This window comes from Anopheles merus, chromosome 2R (assembly GCF_017562075.2).
Source record: "Anopheles merus strain MAF chromosome 2R, AmerM5.1, whole genome shotgun sequence".
NCBI classification, from domain to species: Eukaryota; Metazoa; Arthropoda; class Insecta; order Diptera; family Culicidae; genus Anopheles; species Anopheles merus.
In genome coordinates, this window is record NC_054082.1 from 51,081,115 (window position 1) to 51,101,295 (window position 20,181).

Sequence of the window (20,181 nt, forward strand, 5' to 3'; positions counted from 1 at the left end):
TAATGGAAGTGGTATGTTTTTTACAACCAATGTTGAACAGTTTCCGCATTGAAATTCTTCAACAACAGTCAAATAAACACAACGCTTACTTACAACGATCTCTAAAAAACTCACTTCGTAACAGGGTTAAATCGTTCATCATGAACCACATCAGTACTGTACAGTTGCCGTGTATTGCTTCCATAGCATTGCTTTTCTAGAACAACAAAAAATGCCGCTCCTGGGTAGGATACACAAACATGGGATTCTGCACCGATGCCCATAAATTGTTGTCCCTGCACGCTAAAAAATGCAGTATTTATTGTGGGGAGATAAAAATAAAATTTATACATTTCATGTAATATTTATTGTACGAAAAGGGGTGTTTCAAGGTACGAACCATCCGCTTGCCTTTCCCTTTGATCCGTCCCATCATAGTGATACACGAGCGATGGTTTGATTATTGCTGCTGTAGTGCTGGTAACAAATTGCTGTATCAGCGGTTGAAGGCGGAGGTGGAAAATTGTCTATAATAAAATTTGAACTTAAAAAACGCAATACACACCTTATGTGATGTTTAGTTTTTAGGAATTGTGCCTCTAGTCTACGATCCACATGTTAAAGTGTGTGATACAACACAGTAGCAGGATATAGTTAACGGTTGTATCATCTTTTGTATTAGTTTAGTGTTTATTAATCGATTATCTTTTGTTTTAAGAATAGTTATATTCGGCATAGTTATGGCTTAAAGCATTTAATGTACTTTTAAATTTTCGTAGTAGGATGATAATTGCTTTGATAATTGTCTTTAAAAAAAGTCTTCGATAAATGTTCTATCAAATCAAAAGTAATAAATGTGTTTGCTGTCGAATCAACGTTTTTCAGGTTTCCTGTTTTTTGTAGGTCCATGCTTGATTGCATCTTTATAATAAATAGAAAAGGTGTGTAACAAATATATAGGGTACGTTTATGCATAGCATTATAATTGAATTAATTAGATACATGTTTTGTTTCAAAATTTGATTGAGTATCTCACAATTTGGCTACTTTCTCCAATTTATCGAATAAAATCAATAAAATTACAAAACGTGATCAATTGATTCAAAACTAAAATTCATGCACCATCACAAGAAACTTGAACTATTGCTATTCCAAGGCATGTCCCTAGAAAAAAAACCTCTCCTCCCCGTTCACAATCCTGTTAGTTCTATTGTTGCTCTTATCCTATCACACCTTCGCACACTCGCGACAGTTGCAAGTAACTCCATCACAAAACAGTCGCCACGTGCCGCGGTTCAAAAATGTGTTTGCCACACGTGACCACGCTTTGAGCGGCTTTACACCCATTCGGATACCACCGGGCCTGGGATGATCCGGCGACAGGAAATAAAATTAGAACGATTTATTCTTCGGCCTTTGTGAGGCGCTTCAAGTTATATGCCGCGAGGTGGCATGGCTCACGGACTTGGTGCCGGATATTGTACAACAGTGACTTCACACTCACCCTCACCCTTTTGGGTGAAAAACGCAACGCTTTATAGCGTTGGGGAGTTGGGAAGTAAACGATTGGATTGCAGCGTGCGATCCCGAAGTCCTTCCGACGTGTGCAAGATGCCATAGAACGGTGGTTGAGTAGTGTCGATGAATAGAGGCATACACACGCACTTGCGTCTAATTTGTAGCATCAAACCCAATACTCATGCTGGTTGGCAGCTTCCGACGTGGCTTCGTTCAGTTTTTTTAGCCAAATGATGTGAAATTTAATACTTTGAATGGAGAACGATCTGATTGCTAAAGTAACGGGGCGTACAGAAGTTTTTTATGGACTTTCTTGAATGGTTCGAAATATTCAGTTATAATGAAAAGGGTGGAAAGATCAGCAGACAGTAATATCTAAATATTAAAATTAACAGCCGGAAAAAGTGTGTAACGCGATGTTTTACTTCGAAATTCTCTGCCACAAACTACATTTAAATCCAGAAAAAATTCAGAGCTTTCTAAAGTTAGACTTATATTAAATATAACGTCGTCTAGTTAAACGGTTTTAATTTAATGTGTTATATTTTCTTATAAAAATTCACAAACACGTCTAAACTCTTCTATTTTAGCTCATTAATTTAATTTATTGCCGCATCAAGCACTCTTCCGAGTTCTAACTCGATTATAACCTATACTGAGCGCCCCCCCAAAATAACAGATCAAATCGACTCCCTTGCTAACAAAAACATTACCTCAAAATTCAACAAACCGGAAACGCTGCCCTTTCGCCAACGCCAAAACTATTAAATCTTCCGATGCTTACACCACTGAACTAACAAGCAACCAGCTGCTTCTCGCGGCCCATGGCACAGTGCTCGGGGCAACGACACACCACCAGGAATCCATGTTTATCATGAAATCGCACTGGCATTAAAATCGTAATAAAATTTTTAATGCTCACTTTTATTGTTCCGATTTTACGGGACGCATATTATAAGGCCATACCGATGGCATGGGTGACCTCTTTCACCGCTGGAGAGCTTTCGTGTGCTTTCTACCACCCTTTCAGCGCATACGGTGGGGCTGAGGCTGAGGCTTACGAGGGTTTCCATCGCTCTTCAACGCTCAAGGACTACCGAAAAATTTCGTGTCACTCGCTCGGCTGCCATCTTGTTCCAGCCATCTTTTGTTCATTATTAGATGAACCTTTGTTTAGCCGTGGCCGTGGCGCCGTTATAAAGCAACGCATTTTTAACGACATTAATTTGCATGATAAAGAGACGCAACGAGGGAGTGTAAGCTAGAAGCATGGTTCGTTTGCATTTCTTTCCGTTTTCAAGCATTGGATTGCGGAATTTGTTCGCTTTTCCTTCCTTTTCATCGCTATAAACCAAACCATCTGTATGAGATGGATTGCCTGAGTGGGATTGGAGAGTATGAAAAATGTCCGGATAGGTATTTCGGTTTTATTTGGTTATTGTTTCGTAGCAATGTCTTCATCAAATACTTTCTACATTCCACATAAGGAAAGTTTAAAGCTTTCTTCGTTAATTAAATTTGATACAGCTTAAATTTGCTCCAGAATAAATACTTTTCTAGAACAAGTAACATTGCAAAGAAACATTTCAATTACAATTATAAACAGGGAGAATTCAATTACAACCCAAAATTTGAAATTCTATTCTCAAAAGAGACGTATTTCTTACTTACGTTTTCATCTGAACGTATCCTGCACTAGCTAAAATTATTTGCCAAAATCTGTGGATTACATCTGCCTCAATGAAGCCCACCTAATAGCCTGTAATGGATAAGAGAAACTGTACCACAGCAGACACCAAAAGCATTTTTCGACCACACAAATTGTAAGGATGATTCGATACGATAGCCTTCTGGTATCGGGATCATCCGGTTCGGCTTATTTGGTGGAACTTCTTCATGTGTCGTTTGCGTCGTACAACTATGGCTGTACCAAACTAGATCATGCTGCGTTCCTGATACCCACCACGAAAGCCCATTTGCAACCCTTTTGCTCCGGACCAGGAACGAGTTGATTTGCATATAAATTTGCAAAGTACGTACGAAAATTGTTATTCCCAATGTTTGGTCAGTGAATGCATGTCGAGCGCGGGTGAATACAGCTCAACCTCCCATTTACTGGTGTTGAATATTTATTAAACAATTAATTTAAAATCAAAAGATACGCTAGAGGCAATGTCGTCGTGCGGACTTTACAAACCGGGTCGACGACGAGCTCACGAGTGTTGCTGCAATGCCAAAAATCTTGTATTAGTTGACCAGTTCATCGAGGGAGGAAGGTGAGAAATGCAGAAGGTGGGTGAAGCAAACGAATGCACTTGTTTAGGAAGCGTGCATCGGGCTGAGTCGATATTATTAGCTCTCCACCACAGCTCGTTTGCTCGGCAACGCTGCAGCACCGTTTGGTCATAAGGAAGCACAGAAATATCTCGTACCGTGTGTCCTGTGGCTTTCCTCGTCACACGTACACATACACACACACGTATACCGCCACACAGAGCACACATTGTAGGCAACCCGAAACGGGGCCGAAATCTCGCACAATAAATCTCAATATGCATATTTTAGTGAGATTTATTTGTTTCTAGATTTCTAGATCTCGAGCACAACAAAATGGCCTATGAATTATTTGCCCATGTGTACATATTTAAATTATTAATTATTATTATTTCTTTCGAGTGCGGTGGCAGAGTAGATCGTTTCCCCGGTGTTCGCACCCGATGCCAAGGTGGCGCTTCCTGTACAACCACCCGGTTTCTACTCCGGGTTTCCGAGTCCACAAATCGCAGACTGGAAGCCTTGCCAAATTAGCTTGTAGCTCTTTGCTCTTCCATTCCTCGCTAGCTGGAAAATGAGTTTATATCGGATAATGTAATGCTCAATTCTATGCTTCACCCGCTGCGGCGCTACGAAACCTTTCGGTGTCAACCGTGTAATAGATCTGATAGCCAGCATCGTTCTTATCGGCGGTGTTTCATATTTGGAAAATTCATGCGCATGGTGATGTATGGCGGTGCGTTCCGGGTTTTATGAGGTTAAGCGTGTGTTTTTACAACAGTAACTTACTTTAGATTTGAGTATTTTCATACAACTTATAAGTGCACACAGTGGTGTTTAGGCTTCAGCAAACAAAAACATTTTTACCAAACACCACGTTCAGGTAATAAACACATCCAATATCTCATGCAACACCTATTCCAGTTTGTGCCGATAGTGCATCATAATATTAGTGTCAAAATAATGACTACCCATCATGCGCGTCTAACGAATGCCGCGGTATTGCAGGTGAATACATAATTCCTGTGTGAACGGCTCACTGGAGGTGTATTTTCCTACAGCAGCGGCAGCTTCATAAATGTGTGTCGTATTGCATTAGTAATTGGATTCGCGGCGGTGGTCTTACACCATTGTGGGTAAAGTGTATAAGCAGGTGAAAAGCATGTTATAGCAAGTGGATATAATTTCCAATTATTTATCTTTTTTAGACAAAAAAATTTGGAATGCAGGGTTGTTTCTGTACTGCAACAGACGCTTTGTAAGCGCATTTAAAAAAAATAACAGTACACAAACCATTTGCAAACGATTTTGACCATTCATGGGCCCATCATGCATCGAGCCAAACAAAACTGCATTCCATTTAAACAACCTGCAGCCAAGCTTGCAAGGTGTACGCTCCCTTTCCATTGCCACGAAACCATTTCCACTTTTATTTTATGGATAGCATATGCACTTTTTCCCTTACATTTACCGTGGGTGAAATACGGTAACTTGTAGAAGAAAAAAAGCTACCTTTCATTACATATTTCATGTGTGTGCCCATGATGTCGTCGCACGTTCCAACTCTCTCTTTCTATCTTTCTCTTCCATGGCGCGCGCGCGCGAAAAGGTGCAAGAAATTGGTTTTGGATGCAAAACTGCAACGATAATGCAGTCCCTACCCGTCGAGGGCAGTCCGCAGGTTCTTTGCGTTCCGCTTGTTCCTGGATTTCCTAATCTAACCCTTTTAGTCGTTGGCTCCCTATCCTACGGTCCTTCCCATTGCACTCGGCTGCAGCAGTGTGGCAATGGGCAACACGCCACGCCACGTATGTGTACCGTGTAGAACGATGCCAAGATACAAGCACTATACAAGGAGTTGCGCACGGGGCAGGGCAGCGAAAAGAAATGCAGTCTGTGGTGCAAGTTCACCATCACGCCATTTGCACCGTTGTTGTACGACGACGCGCCGTGCTGAACGACGCTCACTGTTTACTATTATGCGGCCTCCAGCTGCACGTTAACGAAACGATCGTCATCACCACCACCATCATCGTCATCATCATCATCGCTAAGCAGAACGATCGAGATGGGCTGCAGAAACGCGAACCCGGAGGGGAACTAAAATGTTGCAAATGCATTGCACCTTTTGGCAAGCGCGAGAAAGCGACAAAAATGCAAGCTCCCCATAACTCGGTTGCATTTTTGCTGCGATTCGATTGCGGCCGTGTGGGGATTTTTTGCCCCCTTCTACCTGGCGGTTGTTGTTTGCGCGTACTGTGTAGCCTCGCCGTCGTCCCCGCCAAACGCCACCGATGGCCGGTGCTTCGACTGGTGTTGGTGGTGGTAGTGAACGATGACAAAAATTGCAAGAACGATACCCGGCCCCACGTGTGGCGCGGTGCGTCGAGGGCAGAGAACGCAGCATTCTGCAACGGCATCGAGCACCGAGTTGATGGGATTTTTGATAGGAGCGCGGTTATGTTGGTGCAAAAGTGCTGATGAAAATCGGGATGGGGGGCATTGCGAGACGGTTTTGTGCGCGCGCGTGATGCGAAGGGTGCAAGGGTGCTGCTGTTGAATAAAGTCAGGACGATGTGGCGCAGCAAACAGACCGCAAAGCCCGACGGTATAAGCCAAGAAGGAAAGCAGCATTAAAATTGGTCTCGCAACAAAAACAAAAAAAAACAAGAAGCGAGGTGAGCGAGAGACCGAGAGGCAAACTGGTGCACGGGAGACCGAAAGCAGCAAAGGGAACGTGGACTAAAAACAAGAGAAGAAAATCAACACCAGCAGCAGCAGCAGCAGCAGCACTAGCAACAGCATGGCGAGAAGGCGAAAAGAAAAGAACCGCATATTAATCAGATAACATAATGTGCAAACATGTTTTACATGTTATCAGCTCGTTAGATTAAAACACATATTATAGAAATACAAATACAGTAAAGTGTGGACATCTCTGCACTTCCTACAGCACTACTTTCCATAGTTTGCATGGTGTTGAGCGTATGTATGAATGTGTATGCGTGCGTGTGACTACATGTGTCTGCAGGAATGGCCAGTTACCATTCGCTTCCAGATCCTTGCATATAAATGTGTAATCTGTGTGTTTTCGTGTAAATCCACCTATTTCAAGAATGGTTGTCTACCACCCACCCGGCAGTTATGGAATAGATGCATTTTGTTGATATGTTGAATCTAATTTTTCATTGACAAGTAAGCGTGACAGGTCCTTTATTTCTATCATGCTACCAACAGAAAAATGACTGACCCTTTTCGTACCAATAAAGTGGGCTAAATACTGATTAAAATTGTTCTGTCTGCATGGTTCTGTAGGCTTGTGCTATTCACATTCTAATAGCACTGTTCGAATAACTGCAGTAATCTCTGACATTATGGTGTTACTCGTTCTAACATCAAACTTCATGATCTTTGATGATATTATGCGATGTGATCATGAGTTGTATAATTGCTTGATGAGATAGCAAGTCCTCAAATAGAAATCATTTGACGTCTGGCTGTAATTGAAGTAATGGTTAAAATTTATCTTCATATTTTCATTTTCATACTTTGACGTATGAAAAAATGCGAATCCAAACATAACGACTCGTGAGCATCATTTTTGAATTTTTGTTTCATAAATCTGTTGTTGCCTTATTATTACTTGTTATTGTATTTTTTGTGGTTGTTACATGTTCAACTGTGAAAGTTTTCATAAATTTTATTTATGTTAAGTATGTTATGTGATCATTTTTAAACCTAGTTACTTGTTCTTGAACATAGTGTCTTACTTAAACTTGTTAATCTATAAAGGCTTTTTAGACTTATTAGCATTGCGCAAGCGGAAATTTCAGTTGACATTCGATGTTGCTTAACTTTATTGAGTGAAGTTGAAATTTAATTTAAATAAGAGTAATTTTTTTTTCATTTATCTTCAAAACATTTTTATTCATAAAATTTTTGAAAAAAAAACCGCAGATACTTTTACCTTTTGTTTTGTAATAATATATTTTACATAACGTTCGTAAATGTTCATTAAGCTACCCCCATACTTCGAAATAATATCGTCGATAATGTTTACTTAAAACGCTCAAAGCCTTGCCACTAGATACTGATAAAAATATAATACGCGATCAACTGCGTCCATTATGAAGTGTGAATAATTCATACTAAACACATTATTAACAGGATTAGTAGATCTCGCCCTTCTCCATTTAACAACCCTTCTCATTTGTTTTAATTCGATCAGAAATTGCTTGAAACATTTTCCCACTACGTCTGTCCCTTCAAAATACATCCTCTTCCTGGGCGAAGAAAAAAAAACGAACAAAAACTATAACACGAAAAACCAACCAATCCCCGTGGCGAACAAAATAACCAACATTAACCTAATACGAATCCATCATCCTGTTAACTACCAGCGTTTTGGGTTGGTTTTACCAATTTCAGCTACGTAGTCGTGAGCTGTTCTCCTTTCTTCTTCCATTCGCGCGGAGTGGTTTTTCCGAGGGTGACTTTTAAATTTCTAAGTAGCAGCAGAACCACCCCCACCCCCACCATTAGTCCCATCATTCCGATCTGAATGGAGAGGAAAAATACGGTGGCGGAAAAATCATTGCTAACCGATTATGACGCTACGCAGTGATATGCGTGTGAGTTTTTCCTTCCTTTTGTTGAGAAGAGGCGAGGAACCTTCCCGTCCAAGTATAACGAATGAGGATTTGCAGGCGAACAGCAGCTTCCTTGTGCATGTTTACCCCGGTGCCGCGCTTTGCACGTCGTCCAAATTGTCCAACAATACCAAACTTCGAACGAGCGGCAGGGACGGGGTCGTCCCTGTTAACTTAACTTCCCCGTGCACACTTCCCCGTACATACTAGAAGAAATGATAAACACTCAGGGCTGGATATATCAGCCAGCAAGCAGAGCAAAACACGAACCCTCGATGCGTATCTTTGCGATACGGCGGGACGGAACGGGGGAAAATCGGGCAACCGAGATATATTTCCCTCCCTTCGTTGATGTGCGCTACCGACTACCGACGGGATCATAAATCTTCCTCCCCTAAGCGAAAGGGCGAAAGTGCGCCCTGCCTGTCGGTGGCTCGAGTCATTCGATTTTCTCCCTCCTCCGGTCTTATCCCTTCCCCTCTGCCTCCAATGCAGTGGTGTGGATAAATAACCTAAACACTCCCACGAGGATATTCGAAACATATGTAAAATAAATCCGATTTTGATGCGTCGCGGCAGGCAGTCAGGAGTCGGGGAAAAGGAAGTCACCGACACAGCGTTTGCCAGACACTGCCTTCGCTGATGACTTTCCGGTTTCGATGACACGGACTCACGATCGTCGCCCTACGAAGCACAAGTGACTGTGTGTTAAGTTGCTTCCCATTGTGCAAATAAACCAGCGCCACGTGACTGCTCACCCTTGGACACCCGGGAACACTGGCCGTTCGAGTATCGGGTGCTTGGCAGAGAGTAACGTCATATCGTTTTCTTTCTTTTTTTTGGGTTCCTTTGGTTGTTGTTCGATTTGCCCTTTTGCATCTTTCATTGCTCATCTTGCGATTTTGGTTACACGCGCTGCTCTACTTAGCCTTTGAGCTGCACTTCGCTGAGCCATCGTTTTCTGGGACGGCTGTGCAGTACGCATTAATGCGCGGTATTAGTGGAAATTAGCGGCAGGCAAGGTTGGGTGAGAAAGAGCCAAGAGCCAAATGTTTATCGTAATCCTGTTTATTGCGCACCATGGATTTATGAAGCACATCGCACTAGGAGCAAACTTCGCTTGTGGATGCATAAAACTTACGGCCATAATAGGAACAAGCTAAGGGAAGCAATTCTTACCGAGAAGTAAATCAAAGCTAAAGATTGTACACTGCTGGTTGAACAATTTGGCACAACATTCTAGGAAAGATTAACAACCGGCACAATGTTGTGTGAGTTTGGTTGTTGTTTACTTTTACCTAAATCAAACGACAGGGAAAGGGATATTCAGCCATTCGTACTGGCATATAATTAGCAGCGAACATTATCAGATAATTATTTTGAATCCTCAAAAAAAGAAGAAGATTTTGGATTTTTTTACTCGTAAAAATCAAGTTTATTTCATTTGTCTTTCTTCTTTTTCAACGATTTAAAAAAACTCTCATTTACGATGTGAAGGCACAACGCGCAGGGGAAAGCCGCGATGGTGGTGGATTATCATTTCCAAATGCATTTAAGCTAAAGCCAGAGACCCGTTCGCATAAAATATGACCCACGAACAATGAAATTAAGTGCCGGACAAAGTTTCCTACCGCGACCAACCAACAAGCCCCGGGAAGGGTTTCTTCTTACTCTTTCACCCTAGGTTCTTGCCAGGTTTGGAGGGATAAAAAAGCCTCGAATCAGTGGGAGGGTTGGCTCATAATGCTCCACCTGCTTGCTCCTACCAGGCGGGATGTCAAGCCGCGCTTCTCCCTGTCAATGTTTCCATTTCGTCCCACCGATTCGTTTGCGAAACGGTGCATAGATAAAAAGTATAATTTTCCGTACTTTTAATTTTTATTACACCTCTGATAGCCATTTAACGAGCAGCAAAAATCATGTGGATTTCGCTCATTCCCGGTGTACATTTGTGTGCATGTGTTTGTATGTGTGTATTTGGGTATGAGTGAGAGTCTCTCTTGGTATGTTTGCGTTCAGTTTACCTCATTCGTTAATTTAATGTGTTTTCATTTGTATGTGGTTTGTTTTTATAGTACATTATGCGAAAAGTTGCTGCATTAATAAGGGAGCTAAGGAATTTATTCCTAAAATATGCAGAATTATAAAGAATTGTTTGTCGATTGCTTTGTTTTGATAGCTCCTGTACCAGTAAAATGCTTTCATTTAATTACCGTGTGTAATATGTTGCATGTTTTGATTGCTCTTGAGCGTTTATAAGTAAAATTAATACATATTTTATCATTTAATGCACGCTTTTTACCACTTATAGGTTTAAATGCAAGCCAAACCTCTTTTTGATGCACCTTTTACCCACTATCAATATGGTTCATTACTCTTTTTGCCTGCAGGATAATGCGCACATCAATGAGTCCCCTAAGGCTCATCTTCAAATGGGTTAATTAAACAAAATATTAAAAAGAATATTGAAAATGATATTTAAAAAAAAAAACATCCGGACTACCCATTATGTGCAATAATGTGCGAATGATACATCTTTGGTTTCTTATCGTTCTCAAACAATAAAAAAGGTGAAACTCGAAACTGCTCGATTCTGCCGGCTACAAAAAATAACATCACGGATCGTTTAACCTCAATCCTCCTCCCACAGCCGACGGGTTCGATGAGGGATGGGCAGAGGGCTTTATTTAACCTTTGACGGCCGTTCGTGGGGCTGGTGGGCACTATCAATGAGCAATAAAATTGATTTATTGAGCAGCTAATTGGTGGACATTACGTCTGTTCGGCTGGGGGTGAGTAGGTTGTAGCATTTTAACTCATTTCCTTGTTTAATGCTCTACCACTGCTTATAATGTAAGCGTTTGAAAATCATTTGCATAAAGGCTATTGCTCCTTTCTATAGTTCACTTTTGATGTTCAGAGAATTTGACAAAATATAAAATTATTTTTTTCTGATTTAAAACAAGAATGAAAAAATCTTCTTATAAAAATTCTTCAGTATTAAACAAGCAATACATGCTTACTTTTTCACACAATGTTCGATTAAACTTTATTTGCCATTTGCCTAAGCTTTTGACGTGCAGCGTCGTTTGACCTTGATGTGCACACGTCAATCTTGATCAAACAAGCATTTTAGAGAGTTCCTCGTTCAAAAGGCTATTTATGTAGTGCGGCCAAGAGGACAACACACATATAATAATCAGGAGGTAACGAGATCCCAGCAACTCCGCCCATATTGTTCGATGATCTTGCGTTGATGATCGCACAACGGACGCGCGTAAAACGTATTTATTTTTCTAAAGGAGCGCTTTACAGATGCATCGTTCTTTGGTTTCGTGATGAAAAGCAATCACCATGTATGCCAATAATGTTCAACAAGGGGGGGAGAAACAAATAAAATGGACTAAAACACGAGGAAACAATGGAAAAGGAAAAGAATTAATTCACAACAGAAACAACGATACACAAACCTAAACTACTTTGATTGAAAAGTTTGGTCCAATAAAGGACATACAAAGGAGTTTAAAGGAGTAGTATACATCACTAAATTTAGTGTTGAACAAAACAAATCTCGACAAAAAGGTTCTCTTTGGCGTACACGATAACTAGCGTGTGATAAGTTTGGTAACAGATTATACGAAAATAAAGATAAGCTAGTGCAAACAAAAATTATCCCTCCAAGGAAAGTTTGTCGTTCGAGCGGCGACAGTACATAAGAACATAAGAATTCCAACATCTTTCACAAAAATGTGCATCATGCCTCGTGGGAATCGGGACGCATACGCTTCAACATAATAAGGCAAGGGCAACATGATCGCCTTGTAGAAGTCAACCGGATCCGCTGCCCGGCCGGCCCCAAACCGCGCGCGCGCGCAATCGATTGCGGTTCAATGATCGTTTTATTGGGTTCGATAATGTTTGGCTCTTGTTTTCTTCACGCTGTGGTTTCCCTTTTTGTTTTTCGGTGCAGCAAATTCACACACAGCACCCAATCAAAAGCATAATCGAAAGCGAACCAACAAGAACAACAAAAACACAGCCTCGCATCAGTGGATACTGCACCATATCCATACCCATAACGACACCCGAGATGAACCGTACGATCCTGGGGCATCCCCATAATGGCAGGGCACAAGATTTTGCATTATTTTAGCGCACCTTTCCGCCTGTCCGCTCGTGTACCAGGGCCGACCAGCGTACCGATCTGGACGGGATGTTTCCTTAACGATGGGGGCGGAACCGTATCGTGTCGATAGAGAGCCGAGCCACGGAGCATAACCACACGGAGCCGCGCGGTACGCCCCGAGGGGAGGAAAAAGTTTCAGATGATGGTGGAGAAGGGAATGGTGGGATTGAATTTGGCTCCATACGAAAAGTGGGAAAAGTAGTCCCAGAAGCGTAGCGCGCGAATGCAAGTCCTGCCTGTCTGCCCAATAGCCCATAGCACCCCCATAACAGTGTCGTGCGGCTTGGGTGGAAGTTTTTGCATTCGCGCGGCCTGCATCTGGCCATTTTTGCCTGTCTCGATCGGTCGGCCGGTCTATAACCATCCCACACCAACCCGGGTATGGCGGTGGGCGTAACCGGCACCGGCCAAGGCAAAGTTGAGCAGAATTGTTATTATTTTTATTGCTTCGCAAGACAAAGTGTAGTCTCACGATTTCCGCTACAGAAACGATAGGGAACCATATTTCATACAAACACTTTAGCAGGTATGAAAATTCCCTTCTCCCGTACGTTTTCTCTGTACGTTGGAGCCTTGTGAGGAGAGGGAAATTTGTGCAAGTTCGCGACCGTTAAAGGGGCAGCTTGTTTTAAATATATTTTCTTTGCTCTCCTTCGCGAAAAAGGACCTCTATTTGAAGCAGCAGCGTCACTGTTTGTGAAGGTGTATAAATGGAAAGAGGTAGGAGGAACAGGGTGGACAAGGATTATAAATCCTTGCTTGACGATCACCGATCGACCCCGTGAGACGTCTTTTTCGCACCACCACCATTTTTTTCGCACAATCTGTTGTTCGCACCAGGCAGCATATAACACTGTTCGCCATTCGTTCGCCCAGAGCTTGGTTGGGCGCGAACTTAATCACCCGTCCAGCCCCCAAAATGTGCCGGCCCCTTACCGATATTATGAGCTGAATTCGATCGAAGAAGTTTTCTTGGCGGTGTTTTTGCTTTCTTTATTGCTTTTCCCGCTAGTAACGTTTTCCTTTTTCTTTTGTACCCGTACAAGATACAATATTGCATATCACAACCGCGAGCGCATGGGAGGAACGTATATGCTGCTTATTGCAGTTCCCTTGCACCGATCCGATCCGGGCGAAATGTACGCACGAACGCGGAAGGGAAATGGTACCTTATTTCTTACACCTTTGCAGCTTGATCAACTTGTAAATGGCAAAATATTAAAAAGCTACGATTAAAGACGTAATGGCCTGTACATGATTCTTGTTAAGGAGAGTGATTATAGGTGAAGGAGGCGAAAGCTAGGCAAATGGGTTTGGGTTGTACCATTATTTTTTTTATCGACGTTAATTCGCGGCAGTGTTATGGAAGTAGAGAGGAAATTTATGTTTGAGTGCATGCAGTAACCACGATTTTCAGCATATAGCTGTAGAATTAAATGTACAATGTTGCAACAAAGATCAATCATAATCCATTGTTTAATGATCCATTTTTTCCAAGATGTTAATGCGTTTTTCATAAATTTTTTATAACTTAACTTTATTTCAAAAACACGAAGAAAAACTTAATGAAAATGTAAATATTTAATTAATATTTAGCTTGTTACTTTACTAATCTTCTTCTTCTTCTTCTCTTGGCTGATCTTATATTCCTTATAAACGATATCTCCGAAAACTTTGAAATGAGTCCAATAACATATTATTGCTTTTGTTTTAAACGTTGAAAACTACTCTTTGATAATCTAATCCTTCGTAAATAATATTAAACTACATTATTTTTGAAACGTTACTATTGTAAATTAAATCATTAAATCAAATTAATTGTTAATTTAAATCATTAGACGTTAAAATTGTAAATCATTAGACAAACGTGTTATGTGTCCGTTTCAGTTAAATCTGGATAAATCAAAAGATTTAATATCTAAAACAGTTTAGTTCGCAAACCTACCTAGAGCTGGAATCAAAACAGAACTATAAGGTACGTTTACTGATAAAATACCGTATTTTAGCATGAATAACGACATTGCTCAATATTTTTGAATTATTTATTTTTGAATTTTAGTACACAAAATTCACAAACAACAAAACAACTTTGTCCATATTACCAATTTGATTAAGATTTTTATTTTTTTCTACGAAAAGCATGTACAAAGTACTAGTAGCAAGTACACGTTTTTTTAGTACAAACAATGGAAATCAATTGGCATATTGGGAGAGTTGGCATTCAGTTGGAAATAGGACCAACAATTCAAAGAACTATTGAGATCAATTGATTCTTCAGCTTCCAAACTTCTTTCCTTTTCCTTATGGTGTCCATTATATTTGTGGATACCCATACACATAACTATCTTTGTTAGTAATCGAATGTAATGTCTCCAGTGTAATCGGAAAGCTACTACCCGTGTATAATGACCCCCTTTATCTGATTTTGATGATTTTTTACTTAAAAGGAGGTTATACACGCTGAAATACGGTAATAATTCAGTTTTTCATCAATATATTTTACAGCAATTATGCCATAAGTTTTGAATTCTCGAAGTGCCTACGATTGTTTCTAGTTGTTCATATCATATGAAAAACTAAGTAATTTGCTAAATAACTTTTAGCTTATCAGTTGTGACCTGGATGATAACAAATACAAGAATATGGATAAATGGGTTCCCTGTAGGTAAACATGATTGATATTAATTCCAAATTAATTCCAAATTAATATTATTAATTCTAAATTAGACTTTTATGTAGTAAACCCAGCTGCCAGGCACACAAATTTTAGTTGGCTTCATGTTTTTATCTAATGATCTATGCAATCATTGTATCCGTTGTTGATGTGGGAGAACTATCCGATTGGGAATATATCCCAATTCAACGATCATCACTCAGCAGGCAACTCTTCTTTATTTAAATCTCTTCCATTTCAACCGCATCCTGTTAAACATCTTAACAAAAACTTAATAATTTACGAACTATTAGCTCCTCATCGGCAAAAACAGTGAAATTAAATCAATGCCTCTTAAAAGCAAGACACCTGAAGTATCTTGAAGAACATCATTTTTGAGAAAGTATATTCGTACAATATTATATTTATTGAAAAATTAGCAAGTTTCAGCAATGGTTCGAAATGTTCTTAACGCAGCTGCTAGGGCCGGTCTGGTAGTACAGTCGTCAACTCGTACGACTTAACAACATTCCCGTCATGGGTTCAAGCCCCGAATAGCCCGTGCCCCCATACGTAGGACTGACTATCCTGCTATGGTAACAATAAGTCGACAACGGTTGTTGTGCCAAAGAAGAAGAAGAAGCTGCTAACCACCCTGGTTATGATACTAATTAGATATATTAACACATGTGACACATTAACGACAAACATGTCATCAGCACCTTTAGGATAATGTTTTCTAATTGACTCTCCACTGTCCAGTTCTAGTCAATAAATGGGTTTCATCTTGGCGGGTAGCAGGGCATGGCTTAATTGAATTCTCTTTGTCCTTGAAAGAACCCAAGCTAGAAAAATACAACATTAAGAACATAACGACCACGCGTACGTTGCACCTTTTAAAGCATACACAACAAAATCCACACACAAACCGCAACGATCCTGCGGGACAAGCGTTCGCTTCGATTGCGTCCGTTTGATTAGGTTCGGTTCGTTTATGGGCATACTACTACTCGCAGCCATATTCGGGGGAGCCCCCGAGCATATACAGCACTACTTTCGATCACAACATTATGATGATGTACCTTGAAATTAAATAATTACTTACAATCCATCCCGCGCATCCCGGTCAGAGGGGATAGCATGGGGAGGGAAGATAGGAACAGGAAACAACAGCCTCCTCACGCTTGGAAAGGATGGATGTTGCGTCCAGCACGAATGCGCCAGCCAAAAACGACTGCAAAAGACGTGCTGAATCAATATCGATATTTCAAGCTACATTATCGATGCGCTCATTTTCGCCCCCCGGGGGCAGGTGTAGGCAAAGCAGATTGGGTCGTGAGTGTGTGTGTTTGTGTGCGTTTATGTAAGTAGAGTGCGACGCTGGCAGGATGTATTCGATTTTTCCCTTTGTCTTTTTTTACTTTATTACCTTAATACACCTCCCACCGGAGGGCATCCTGTTCAAGCACAGGCCTGCGTACCGACGCTAACTGTGGACCCGTGATCCAGCCTCTTGACTCCGACACACGTTGCATTTGGCTGACGTTGCTGGCAGACATGCATATGGCATCTTTCCAACAAGGCTTCTCTCGGGCACTCCGCCACACTGGGAGACAGTGGGGTAGAGGGCAAGGTAGAAAATGCGTTTTCCATTTTGTCTGGCTGCCCATTTTCATCTTTCGTACAAGGTGGAAGACAAGGTGGTACGAGGTCAGTGCCGTCGCGAAGGCCGGTCGTCCGAAACGAACAGAACGACCTCGAGCCAACCAATGCGCAATGCATCAGCGTAATGATGTTGCATTATTATGCTTTGCTCCTTGTCTGGTGCGTTTCGCTTCGCTGTCTTCCATCTTTTCGGCATTCCGGAGTGCAGACCGGGTGTCCGGTTTGTGGTAGAGTAGCGCCCGGCGACTGTGGTTCTGTGCTGGTTTTTGTTGTGCAGATTTGCTTCCCTTTCCTTGCTTCCTGCTCTTGCTTACTTCACTGTTGATGCTTCCTTTTTTTGCGCCAATCGGCACTTGCCATTTAATGCAACTACACGACAGCATGCACACGCGCGATCGTTTCATTTTAAGCGGCATGAGTGGGGGGGTTGTGAGTGCAACCATTACCGGTGTCCCTTATGCTGCTGCTGCTGCTGCCATCTCTTTGTGCCATGCGTTTGTGCCATCTCTTTATGCACCTTCTGAACGTCGGTAGGATTTTACTCTATGGTTAGATTGGCAATCATGCTTCATCGCAAAATTCATGCTTGTTTTGTACTGCGTTCTAGGTAACTCTTCTCTGCATCTGTGTCTCGTACCAAAACCATAGTGTGAAGCATAAACACCATTCTTTCTTAAGCAAAACATAATTGATGTTGATTCCCTAACATCGAATATCGGTCAGCTCCAATCGTACCAAAAGTTGTGGAATCGTCATGATAATTTTCGCCTTTCCCCCTTTGACAGTCAGACCAAACCACGAGGATGGAAAGTTAACACGGATTTGACCGATCGTTGCATTAATTGCTTGACCTTTAGGCACCTCTTAACTGCAACTACCACGCTCGAACGGCCAGAGGGTCTTTGGCTAACCGATCGGTTTCATAAATTATGAATCGAGATATTTCCTTCCTACCCTCTCCCTTTCCGTCTTGGTTTTGGGCGTTTTACTTTCCAGCGTGGATCGTTGCGGGTTCGCGATCTTACGATCTTACGGCGTTTGGGTGTTACGGTTGTAAACGAGGTTTACCACCTCCCAGCACACTGTCCCCACGGTTTGTCTGTCTTTCTTTGAGGATTGTGTTTTATAAGGCGTTGTACAATGCTTATGACAGGCTTCTTCCGCGTTTCGATTAAATTTTCCCACCATTCGCCAATCGTGTACCACAGCTCTAGTTAGCTCAGCCGATATTGTTGTTAAAGGGATTTTATATTTTGTTCGGCGTATAATGTGCAAATGATAAATTGAGTAAAAGAAAATAGCAAGAATTTGAGAATTTATAAAAATATGAATGAATTATTATACTCTGAAAAAGATCACCGCATTGATTTGAATTTAAATTAAACAACAAAACTCTCAAATACTCACACAACACTTTGAATAGCTCGCTGAAACTTACTCTGTTTTTACCCGTAAAAATACATTCCTGTTCGCCCGATTAGTGCTGTGTCTGTTCTAATTGTGACAAATGAAGCAGTGAACGGAGCGGAAACAGTAAAAATGCATCTCGCACTAATTAGGCCACACACATTGCCAGTATTTATCGTACGATGCCGACGTGCGACGACTCTCATCGAAAAGCCTATTCCTCATAGCATGCACAAACCACTCATACACACACAAACACATCGCGACAAGCAGGCCTCATCGGTGAGTAAGACACTGGAAATGTTGACAAACCTAAATGGTGCCGAAAATTTTAATTATGCTTAATCGCTGTCACTTGGCTGGATGGCTGACAAGTTTATTTGACTGTGAAGTAATAGGCCGAATATGGCCTGGCTTTTTTGGAAGCAGATGCTGAATTTGGTATGTATGAATACAAGGGAAAAGATAAATTTGTAGTTCTATAAACGAGATGACTGGAGTATGCTTGTATGAAAAACTATTATCGATTATCTGCGCTTTCGTGTTTAGCTTTTCACACTTCCTCGCAAATTTTTTTTTTGAAATTTTCTTTATTTTCTTTTAATTTTCAAGTGAACGATTTTCTTTTTATATTTTATAATATTTTTATTCTTGGCGTTGTTATTGCATTATTATTCTTGTTGTTGTCTTTTAGGTTTAAGGCACATAGGCACTAGTGATGGATAAAGTTGGTAAAAATCCGGAGTCGACTCCGATCCGACTCCGATAAATTCGGAATCGACTCCGGAGGTAGGTCCGCGTTGCAATATCCGGAGTCGCCCGGAGTCGTCCGGAGTCGCCCGGAGTCGTTGGGAATCACCCGGGGTTGGAGTCGTCTGGAGTCGTCTGGAGTCGTCTGGAGTAATCCGAAGTCATCTGGAGTCGGCCGAGGTTGACTTGTATAGGAAGTGCAAGAGCAAAATGAAAGACAAAAAATACAACGAAAGGAAATGTCTGATCACAAGCGCATTAAACCACACGGTTCCTGTTGAATCCGACCAACTCCGATTCTGAACGACTCCGGACAACTCTGGACGATTCCGACGACTCCGAAAGACTCCGAACGACTCCGGACGACTCCGAATCCGGGTGACTCCGGGCAACTCCGAACGACTCCGGACGACTCTGGACGACTGCCGACTCCAGACGACTCCGAACTACTCCGGACGACTCCGACTCTGGGCGGATCGAGTGGTTCCATTTTGCCGGAGTCGAAATCGGACTAACCATAGTCGGAGTCGGATCGTGGGATCGGAGTCGTGGGTGCGCTCCATACAGCACATCACTAATAGGCACAAGCCTTAATGGCAGGCTAATGAATTTAACCTTAAACTGTTTTTTACGTTAACCTTAATAATAACAATACACAAAAATAATATTTTGCACAAATAATGCAATAGTTTTATTCTATCTATTCCTTATATGAAGAAAGTTGTGAAAAACAACTGATCTTACAGCTATTTTAGACGTAATAATTATCCAGGCTACAGCCTCCCATCCATGTAGACACCCGATCTCCGACAGGTCTCGCTTCACCTAATCCTACCATCCATTTCGCTGTCGTACACTGCGCCTCGTGATGAACTGGGGATCGCTGTTGAACACCTTATTGGTGGGGCATGAGTCTGGCATCCTCATAGCATACCCGATGACTGGGGCAAATCCTGCTAGCCTTCGCCACCCTCAGGATGCTCAGTCCGCGGTTTATTCGGAGGGTGTGTCGCTTTTGAATGGTCCAAGGCTCATGTACCTAGGAACATGGATAGGAGTTCTGAACCGAACGATAGACGCACCGCGTATCCTAGAGCAAA